Raw genomic sequence first — 10,972 nt, forward strand, 5'->3', positions numbered from 1 at the left:
GAAAGACCATAGCCTTGACTATATGGACCTTTGTCAGCAAAGTGATGTCTTTGCTTTTTAAATATGCTGTCTAGGTTTGTCATAACTTTTCTTCCGAGAGCCAATCATCTTCTAATTTCATGACTGCAGTCACCATCAGCAGTGATTTCAGAGCTCAAGAAAATAAAATCTGTCACTGCTTCCACCTTTTCCCCTTTTAATTGCCATGAAGTCATGGGATTGAATGCTGTGATCTTAGTTTTTTTAATATTGAGTTTTAAGCCCGCTTTTTCACTCTTCTCTTTCACCCTCATCAAGAGACTCTTTAGTTCCTCTTCGCTTTCTGCCATTAAAGTGTATCTGCATATCTGAGGTTGTTGATATTTCTCCCAGAAACCTTGATTCTAGCTTGTAACTCATCCAGCCTGGCATTTTGCATGACACACTCTGCATATAAGTTAAATAAACAGGGTGACAAATAAACCTTGTCCTTCTTTCTCAATTTTGAAACAGTCGGTTGTTCCATATAAGGTTCTAACTGTTGCTTCTTGACCCGCATACAGGTTTCTCAGGAGACAGGTAAGATGATCTGGTATTCCCATCTCTTTAAGAGTTTTCCACAGTTTGTTATGATCCACACAGTCAAAGACTTTAGCGTAGTCAATGAAACAGATGTTTTTCTGGAATTCCCTTGCTTTCTGTATGATCCAGTGAATGTTGGCAATTTGATCTCTGGTTTCTCTGCCCTTTCTAAACCCAGCTTGGACGTCTAGAAGTTCTCGGTTCACACACTGCTAAAACCTAGCTTAAGGATTTTGAGCATCACCTTACTAGAATGGGAAGTGACTGCAACTGTCCAGTAGTTTGAACATTCTTTAGTACCCCCCTTCCTGGGAATTGGGATGAAGATTGACCTTTTCCTGTGGCCACTGCAATCTCCAAATTTCCAGTCCAAATTTGCTGACATTGAGTGCAGCACTTTAACAGAATCATCTTTGAGGATTTTAAATAGCTCTGCTAGAATTTCATTGCCTCCATTAGCTTTATTGGCAGCAGTACTTCCTAAGGCCACTTGACTTCACACTCCTGGATGTCTGACTCTAGGTGAGTGACCGCACCACTGTGGTTATCAGGGTCATTAAAATCTTTTTTGTACAGTTCCTCTGTGTATTCTTGCTATCTCTTCTTGATCTCTTCTGCTTCTATTAGATTTTCACCGTTTCTGTCCTTTATTGTGCCCATCTTTGCATGAAATATAGAGATCTCCAAGAAAACTGGAGATCTCAAAGCAACATTTCATGCAAAGATGGGCACAATAAAGATCTCACATGCCTTGGGGCAAAAACTAGAAAAAAAAAAATCCCCTTTGAAGAGTGAATACTTAAGGGTTAATTAGGTAGAAGCTTACCTGAGGGAAGAAACAATGTAAGAGCAATTAGCATCCTCACCCAAAGTGCTCTAATTTGGCCCGTGGATGTGCATATTAAATACGTGCATGTCTAAAAGGTTATGTTTGGATGAATTTTTCTCTTGATCCAGAAGAATGGTTTTCTCTTCCTGGAATTAGGTACTTACCTGGCATCTCATTCCAGGGCCTCCTTGTTGAGTTTATGCAGCTACTCCTGCTTCCTGGCAGCTTTTGGCTTGACTTCATGCACCATCCTGGTGGACACTGATAGATGATCACTTTTCCTATATTTTTCAACTAGAGGTGCCAGTTACATAGTTAACTTTTGCTTCCTGGATTAAGAGATTTTTCATGCCAAATGTATGGGACAGTGTTTCCCACCCACACTTATGTTTTTTTAAGAGAGTCAAAGACAAAAACTACTCATCTCTGAGGCCAGGCCAGGTATCACCAAGTAGAATGAGTTAATCCTAAAGGTTTCTTTAAAAAAAAAAAAACACACACACAACTTGGTTTTGGCTGGGTCTTAGTTTTGGCACATGGGATTTTCACTGCAGTGCCAGGTTTCTAGTGAGAGCTCAGTAACTGAGGTGTAGCATTGTGGGATCTTAGTTCCCCGACCAGCGATGGACCGTCACCCCCACACTGGAGGATGGACCACCAGGGAGGTCCCAATTCTGAAGCTTTCGTCTTGAATTAATTCATTGCTTAGAGACTCATGTTCATTTTAGCTGTTTACAATTGCTTTACTCCCCACCCTTTCTCCACCTTGGCTGACTTGTCTGCAAGTCATAGCTGTCAAAATCGAGCCATCTGCAGAACAGCTCTGTGCTTCTGAGCCCCTCCCTCAAATCCTCTGTGGTTCATAGTTCTATCGAGGCCTCATTCCAGTCATCTTCTAGTTTCCTCTTTCTGACCGCTGATAAAGGATAGCTCATTAAGTGTAACCAGTGATAGACCTTTTTCCCCCCACCGTGCAGCACAGCATGGGGGATCTTAGTTCCCTGACCAGAGATAGAACCTGTGCCCCCTACATTGGAAGGGCAGAGTCCTAACCATTGGACTGCCAGGGAATTCTCTTATTGTATTTTTAGATACTTTTTTACTTATTTAAAAGCATTTAAATTTTAAATACTCTTATTGTATCCTGATGATAAGGGAAAACAGTAATCAATTCAGATAACTGGGAAATTTTTTTTTAACTTTTTACTTTATTTTGGAGTATAGATGATTAACAATGTTGTGATCGTTTCAGGTGTACAGCAAAGTGATTCAGTGACACATTCGTGTGTATCTAAAAAATTAAAAAAATTTTTTTTGTATTATTGTACTAAGGTGTCACAGTATGGCTTGGTTTTTAAAGGCTTAGAAGTTATATATATGTTCTTATATATAATTATGATTTTATATGGTACACACATGGTTTTTTTTAGTATTTTATTTACTTATTTTTAATTAATTTATTTTAATTGGAGGCTAATTACTTTACAATATTATAGTGGTTTTTGCCATACTTTGACATGAATCAGCCATGGGTGTACATGTGTCCCCCATCCTGAACCCCTCTCCCACCTCCCTCTGCATCCCATCCCTCAGGGTGATCCCAGTGCACTAGCCCTGAGCACCCTGTCTCATGCATCAAACCCGGACTGGCGATCTGTTTCACATATGATAATATACATGTTTCAATGCTATTCTGTCAAATCATCCCACCCTTGCCTTCTCCCACAGAGTCCAAAAGTCTGTTCTTTACATCTGTGTCTCTTTTGCTGTCTTGCATATAGGGTCATCATTACCATCTTTCTAAATTCCATATATATGGATTAATATACTGTATTGGTGCTTTTCTTTCTGACTTACCTCACTCTGTAAAATAGGCTCCAGTTTTATCCACCTCATTAGCACTGATTCAAATGTATTCTTTTTAATGGCTGAGTAATATTCCAGTGTATATATGTACCACAGCTTTCTTATCCATTCATCTGCTGATGGACATCTAGGTTGCTTCCATGTCCTGGCTATTGTAAAGTGCTGCGATGAACATTGGGGTACACGTGTCTCTTTCAATTCTGGTTTCCTTGGTGTGTATGCCCAGCAGTGGGATTGGTGGGTCATATGGCAGTTCTATTTCCAGTTTTTTAAGGAATCTACACACTGTTCTCCATAGTGGCTGTACTAGTTTGCATTCCCACCAACAGTGTAAGAGGGTTCCCTTTTCTCTGCACCCTCTCCAGCATTTATTGCTTGTAGACTTTTGGATAGTAGCCATTCTGACTGGCGTGAAATGGTACCTCATTGTGGTTTTGATTTGCATTTCTCTGATAATGAGTGATGTTGAGCATCTTTTCATGTGTTTGTTAGCCATCTGTATGTCTTCTTTGGAGAAATGTCTGTTTAGTTCTTTGGCCCATTTTTTGATTGGGTTGTTTATTTTTCTGGAATTGAACTGCAGGAGCTGCTTGTATATTTTTGAGATTAATTCTTTGTCAGTTGCTTCATTTGCTATTATTTTCTCCCATTCTGAAGGCTGTCTTTTTACCTTGCTTAGAGTTTCCTTTGTTGCGCAAAAGCTTTTAAGTTTAATTAGGTCCCATTTGTTTATTTTTGCTTTTATTTCCATTACTCTGGGAGGTGGGTCATAGAGGATCCTGCTGTGATTTATGTTGGAGAGTGTTTTGCCTATATTTTCCTCTAGGAGTTTTATAGTTTCTGGTCTTACGTTTAGATCTTTAATCCATTTTTAGTTTATTTTAGTATAACACACATGGTTATATTTGTTAACACCCTTCCATTTGTGGAAATTAGTAGTTGATGAGAGGAATAAAATGATGCTACATTAATCAGAATCTAAGTGTGACATGCACATAACACGCCAGTTATGCCTACTTGTGAGAGAAGGTTCTGGACCCTCAAGTTTCCTGGATGTGTGAGTTTATATCAGGTAAAAGGGCTACTTGATTTAAATCAAAGGTTTGGAATTTAAAGCTTCATTCAGCCTCCTGGGTCAACTTTCTAGTATATTCATCAAGTGGGAGACAATTTTAAAAGACAGTTGATTTGTTTATATTACTCTAAAGTTGGGGCTTCCCTGGTGGCTGCGGTGCAGGAAACGCGGGTTTGATTCCTGGACTGGGAAAATCCATGGAGAAGGCAACGGCTACCCACTGTAGTATTCTTGCCTGGAGAATTCCATGCATAGAGGAGCCTGGTGGGCTACAGTCTATGGGGTCACAAAGAGTTGGACACTACTAAGTAACTAACACTTTCACACTTATACACTAAAGTGAATTAATCCAATCAATGATTGCATAAAATTACTATGCTAGTAATTGGTGTACAGCTGAATTAGAAATGGAGCAGTAATTTGGAGGTGCCGTGCATCTTGTACAAAAGATGGATTTGTTTTTATTTTTTATTTGAAGTGTATTTGATTTACAATGTTAGTTTCAGGTGTACAGCACAGTGATTCAATTGTACACACACATATAAAATAGGTAACCAACAGGGACCTACTGTATAGCACAGGGAACTATACTCCAATATTTTGTAATAACTTATAAGGGAAAATAATCTGAAAAAGATTATATATATACTTGTGTGTGTGTGTGTGTATATTTGTGTGTGTGTTGTTGCTGTTAAGTCTCTCAGTTGTGTCCAACTCTTTGCTACCCCATGGACTGCAGCATGCCAAGCTTCCCTGTCCTTCACAATCTCCTGGAGTTTGTTCAAATCCATTGAGCCGATGATGCCATCCAACCATCTTATCCTCTGTTGCTGCCTTCTCCTGCCTTCAGTCTTTCCCAGCATCAGGGTCTTTTCCAGTGAGCTGGCTCTTTGCATCAGGTGGCCAAAGTATTGAAGCTTCAGCTCCAGCATCAGTCCCTCCAGTGAATATTCAGGGTTGATTTCCTTTCGGATTGACTGGTTTGATCTCCTTGCTGTCCAAGGGACTCTCAAGAGTCTTCTCCAACACCACAGTTCGAAAGCATCAGTACTTCGGTGCTCAGCCTTCTTTATAGTCCAGCTCTCACATCTATATATGACTACTGGAAAAACCAGAGCTTTGACTAGATGGAGCATTTAACATGTGCACAACAAGCACATACATTAATTCATTTCATCCACATAACCTTATGAGTGGGGCTTCTATTATCATTACATTTTTCAGATGCCAAAACAGGAAAATAATTTCTAGACTTGATGTGAAGAGCTGACTCATTGGAAAAGACTCTTGGGGGAAAGACTGAAGGCAGGAGGCGAAGGGGGCAACAGAAGATGAGATGGTTGGATGGCATCATTGACTCAATGGGCATGAGTTTGAGCAAACTCCGGGAGATAGTGAAGGACAGGGAAGCCTGGCATGCTTCAGTCCATGGGGATGGAAAGTGTCGGACATGACTGAACAACACCAACAATTTCTAGACAGAGACTAGCACTCAGAAATGCCTAAGGTGTTCAATGAGGCTTTGGAAGCACTTGAAGTTCAGTAGGGGAAAGAGGGTGATTGAGACTTCTGGCTTCTATTAATGACTGCCAAAGAATTGATGCTTTTGAACTGTGGTGTTGGAGAAGACTCTTGAGAGTCCCTTGGACTGCAAGGAGATCCAACTGGTCCATCCTAAAGGAGATCAGTCCTGGGTGTTCATTGGAAGGACTGATGTTGAAGCTGAAACTCCAATATTTTGGCCACGTGATGAGAAGAGCTGACTCATTTGAAGAGACCCTGATGCTGGGAAAGATTGAGGGCAGAAGGAAAAGGGGACGACAGAGGATGAGATGGTTGGATGGCATCACCCACTCAATGGACATGGGTTTGGGTGGACTCTGGGAGTTGGTGATGGACAGGGAGGCCTGGCGTGCTGCTGCGGTTCATGGGGTCGCAAAGAGTTGGACATGACTGAGCGACTGAACTGAAATGAAGTTATTTTTATGAATCCTCCTGCTGAAAACAGCTAAAATTTCTGAATAAAAGATAAATTTAAAAAATCTCTTGGGCTTCCCTTGTAGTCTAGCAGTTAGGAATCCGCCGGCCAATGCAGGGGACATAGGTTCAGCCCCTGGTCTGGGAAGATCCAACGTACCAAGGGGCAACCATGCCCGAGGACATAACTACTGAGTCAGTGCTCTGCAGGCTGTGCTCTGCAATGAGAGAAGCCACCACAATTAGAAGCCCATGAACTGCAAGTAGAGAGCATGCCCTACTCACAACTAGAGAAATCCTGTGCACAGCCGAAGACCCAGTGCAGCCAAAAATTTAAAAAAAAACAAAAAAAAATAAAAATTTTAAAAATGAATAAATAGTAATAAAACTTAAAAAAAAATTTCTTAAGGCATCCAGGAACTGACAAGTAGAGTTATCAAGCCCAAAGTGAAGATAATAATCCAGAGAGAAATGGAGCACAGATACCTGGAAACCACTTCCAATATAAAGGCAAACCATATTCGGTTCTAGCATATCGAATATGCTGGATTGAATGGGACAAAACTCAAAACCCAGAGCACACATACAATGAATCTAATAGAACATCTTTCCAACAAAAAGCTTGGCACACCAAAGGGCTATATCTTTCAGAATAAAAGAGTGGGTCAGAAATTGAATCCTCCCAGGGATTTGCAGGCTGGGAGCTCAGAAAACCTCAAGTCTTGAACTTGGCTTAAGATGACCCTGTACTAAATACAAAGGAAAAAAAAGAAGAAAAGTAAATGACCCTGTACTATTCGGGCCTCCAGATGTCTGATATAAATAAATTAATGAAATTAGTCTTTGGAGGAAGAAATATTTTATCTCCCCTCCAGTATTTCCAGTCTTATTCTGCAAAGAACCAATTATTTTTTAAAGTATACAAGTAAAGATTATTGCCAACAGAAATAATGGATAAAATAAACTGATTGTCAAAGGCTTCAGATACTTGAACTCAAGGTAATATATATAAAATGTTCATGGTTGCTATTTTCCAAGAAATACATGACAAACTTAAAAATACCCACAGGGAACAAGAAATGGCAATGAGTGAAATGAGAGTTATTCAAAAGACCAACTAGAACCTTTTTAGAAATGAAAAATGTAATAACTAAATCCATCAATGAACTCCTTTAACAGAAGCTTCAGGGAGAATTAGTGAACTGGAATATAGGTCAAAAGAAATTATTTAACAACTATTTATTAACACATACATTTAACACCTTAGAGAAAATGGATCAATTCTCAAAACCCATAAAATACCAAAATTCACCTGATATAAAATAGATCATCTGAATAATCCTATAACTATTTTTAAAATTGAATTTGTAATTAAAAACTTAAAAAAAATAACATCCAGGCCCAGTTGGTGATAGTTTCATTGAAGTATTCTACCAATCATTACAAGAGGAATTAGCACCATTCTGTACAATCTCCAGAAATTAGAAAAGTAGGGAATACCTCTCAGCTCACTTTATAATGCCATTACTGTTTCAATTTATAATGCCGTTATTATTTTGATATGAAAACCAGACTGGACAGTACAAAACAAAAAGCTACAGACCAATATCCCATGAACTTAGCTACTAAAATCTTCAGTAAAATATTAGCCAATTGAATCTAGCAGTACATAATAAGAATTATGCAAGATGGCCACAGGGTTTATTCCAATATGTAAGGCTGGTTCAACATGTGAAAGTGAATTGATTTAACATTTGAAAATATATTGATGTAGTAATCCACTGTATCAAGAAGCTAAAGATAAATAAAAATCATATAATCATGTCAATTATTTTTGAGTAACAAAATTCAGCATCCATTCTTTGGCTGCCCTGGGTTTTCATTGCTGCGCATGGGCTGTTTTGTTGTGGAACAAGGGTTTCTCTTGTGTGTGGCATAGGTTCTAGAGTACGCAGGCTCAGTAGTTGTGGGGCATGGGCTTAGTTCAGTTCAGTTCAGTTCAGTCGCTCAGTCGTGTCCGACTCTTTGCGACCCCATGAATCGCAGCACGCCAGGCATCCCTGTCCATCACTAACTCCCGGAGTTCACTCAGACTCACGTCCATCGAGTCAGTGATGCCATCCAGCCATCTCATCCTCTGTCGTCCCCTCCTCCTCCTGCCTCCAATCCCTCCCAGCATTAGAGTCTTTTCCATTGAGTCAACTCTTCACATGAGGTGGCCAAAGTACTGGAGTTTCAGCTTGAGCATCATTCCTTCCAAAGAAATCCCAGGGCTAATCTCCTTCAGAATGGACTGGTTGGATCTCCTTGCAGCAGTCCAAGGGACTCGCAAGAGTCTTTTCGGAATCATCCCGGACCAGAGATCAAACCTGTGTTCCCTGCATTGGTAGGTGGATTCTTAGCTACTGGACCACCAGAAAAGTACCTCAGCACCCATTTATGATAAAAAAAAAACTATCAGTAAACCAGAAATACAGGGGAACTTCCTCAACTTGATAAGACTGAATACCTTCCTCTTAAGGAAAAAGTCAAGGATATCTGCTCTGGCCATTCTTATTCAACAGAGTACTGAAAGTCTAGCCAACGCAGTAAGACAAGAAAAGGAAATAGAAAGCACATAGATTGGAAAGGGAAAAAAGAAAACAAACTTCCCTATTTGCAGATAAAATGATTGTCTGTTTAAAAAAGTCCCAATGAAGGATTTGAACATTGCTGCAGAGCAACTAAGCCCGTGTGCCACAACTACTGAGCCCATGCTCTAGAGCCTGTGAGCCCAAACTATGAAGCCCGTGCTTGGCAACAAAGAGAAGCCACTGCAATGAGAAGTCTGTGTACTTCGAGAGTAGCTCCCACTCACTGCAACTGGAGAAAACCCTCTGCAGCAACAAAAGACCCAGTGCCACCAAAAACAAATAAATAGAGGCTTCCCTGGTGGCTCAGTGATAAAGAACCTGCCTGCCAATGCAGTGTTGAGTCCTGCCCATAAGGCCACATTAGCGGAGCGCAGAACCAAGGTCACCTCTGAAGCTGACTGAGCCCCTTTGTAACTGAGCCCCTTTTGTTTCCAAAAGCCCCCCTGACTTCCTGACTCCCAATTAGGCAAAGATGCCCACTTCAGCAAACACCCTATAGCACCCCAACCAATCACCTAACACCAGCCTTCCAGCAGGCATTTTCTTTGGCTTGAGGCTAAAAATTGGCTATTAACCCACAAAAACCGTCAACTCTTTCCGGTCTGTCAGGAGGTTCGCCCACTGCGCTCTCGGTGCCTACTTTATCTCTGCTCTTTGTTCTTAATATACTCGCTCCCTGCTGGAATGCTGTGTGTCTGGAAATTCTTTACCAACCTATGTCAAACTGCTCAACATGCAGGAGATATGGGTTCGATCCCTGGTCCATGAAGATTTCACATGCTGCAGGACAACTAAGCCCGTGTTCTGCTGAGCCTCTGTTCCAGAGCCCAGCAGCCACAGCTACTGAGCCCACGTGCAGTAACTACTGAAACTTGAACTCTCTAGAGCCTGTGCTCCGCAGCAAGAGGAGCCACCACGAGGAGAAGCCTTAGCACCACAATTAGAGAGCAGTTTTGAATTATTGTTATAAAACCCTTCATCACATCCTCCCAGGGTGGAACACATAGTTTTTTGAGACAGAAGCCCAGTGTGTCTCCCTTTGCCTGGCGAAGTGATAGAGCTGTCCTTTTCTACTTCCCCCAAAACTCTGTCTCCAAGATTTGATTTGGCATTAGTGTCCGGAGAGGCCAAGCTTTCCATAACAACATTAGACTTACAGCCATTGTGTTAGGTATGCACTATTACCTCCATTATACAGATGAGGAAATTGAGACAAGTGAAATTTAGCTACCTGCTCAAGGTGGCACAGCCTCATCAATGGTAGAGGTAGGATTTTTTTAATTTTAATTTTTTATTGAAGTATTGTTAATTCACAATGTTGTATTACTTTCAAGTGTACAAATCTTTTCCATTATAAGTTATTACAATATAATGAGTATAGTTTCCAGTGCTATAGAGTAGGTTCTTCATTGGTTATTTATATTATATATAGTAGTGCCTGTATATTAATCCTAGACTCCTAGTTTATTCCTTGCCCTCTGCTCCCTTTGGTAATCATAAATTTGTTTTCTGTGTCTGAAAACACACAGAATAATCATCTTCCAGACCTCAGCTTTGTTCCTCCTCCTCCATTTCTACCGCCAGCCAGGTGTCCGTTCTGGCTCGTTTGTGCCCTTAACCATCACACTCGCTTGTCTGTGTAAAGGGCAATAGGGAGCCACTGAAAGGTTTTTACCCAGAAGGTGACACATTTGTGTTCTAAAAACAAATCATCCTGGCACCACTTTGGATAATGGATTAAATGGAGCTAAGGCTAGAAACAGGAGGCTGTTGGAATGTCTCCAAAAATGAGAGCCTGGATGAATGAGGGAGGTGGCAGACAAAAGAAAACAGATTTGCGAGCTCTGCTCGAGTCAAGTCCACAGGACTTGGTTTTGGATCGGATTAAGGGGGTGAAGAAGGGTGAGGCCGGTACAAAGGTTTCTGACTCGAGTAATTCCGCGGACACTAAAAGTCATTCACTGATGAGACTTCTGAGAAGTCTTATTTTGGACACGGTGAATCGGCAGTGCAGAAATGCGGCCGGCACCT

The 10,972-nt window shown here is 40.8% G+C and overlaps 1 protein-coding gene across 1 annotated transcript in view; it reads right to left on the bottom strand.

Annotated features, from left to right (window-relative positions):
• CDCA8 (cell division cycle associated 8) overlaps positions 1 to 10,972 on the bottom strand; it is a 176,662-nt gene that overhangs the window by 159,994 nt on the left and 5,696 nt on the right. The window lies entirely within an intron of this gene.

This window comes from Bubalus kerabau, chromosome 6 (genome assembly GCF_029407905.1).
Source record: "Bubalus kerabau isolate K-KA32 ecotype Philippines breed swamp buffalo chromosome 6, PCC_UOA_SB_1v2, whole genome shotgun sequence".
NCBI lineage: Eukaryota > Metazoa > Chordata > Mammalia > Artiodactyla > Bovidae > Bubalus > Bubalus kerabau.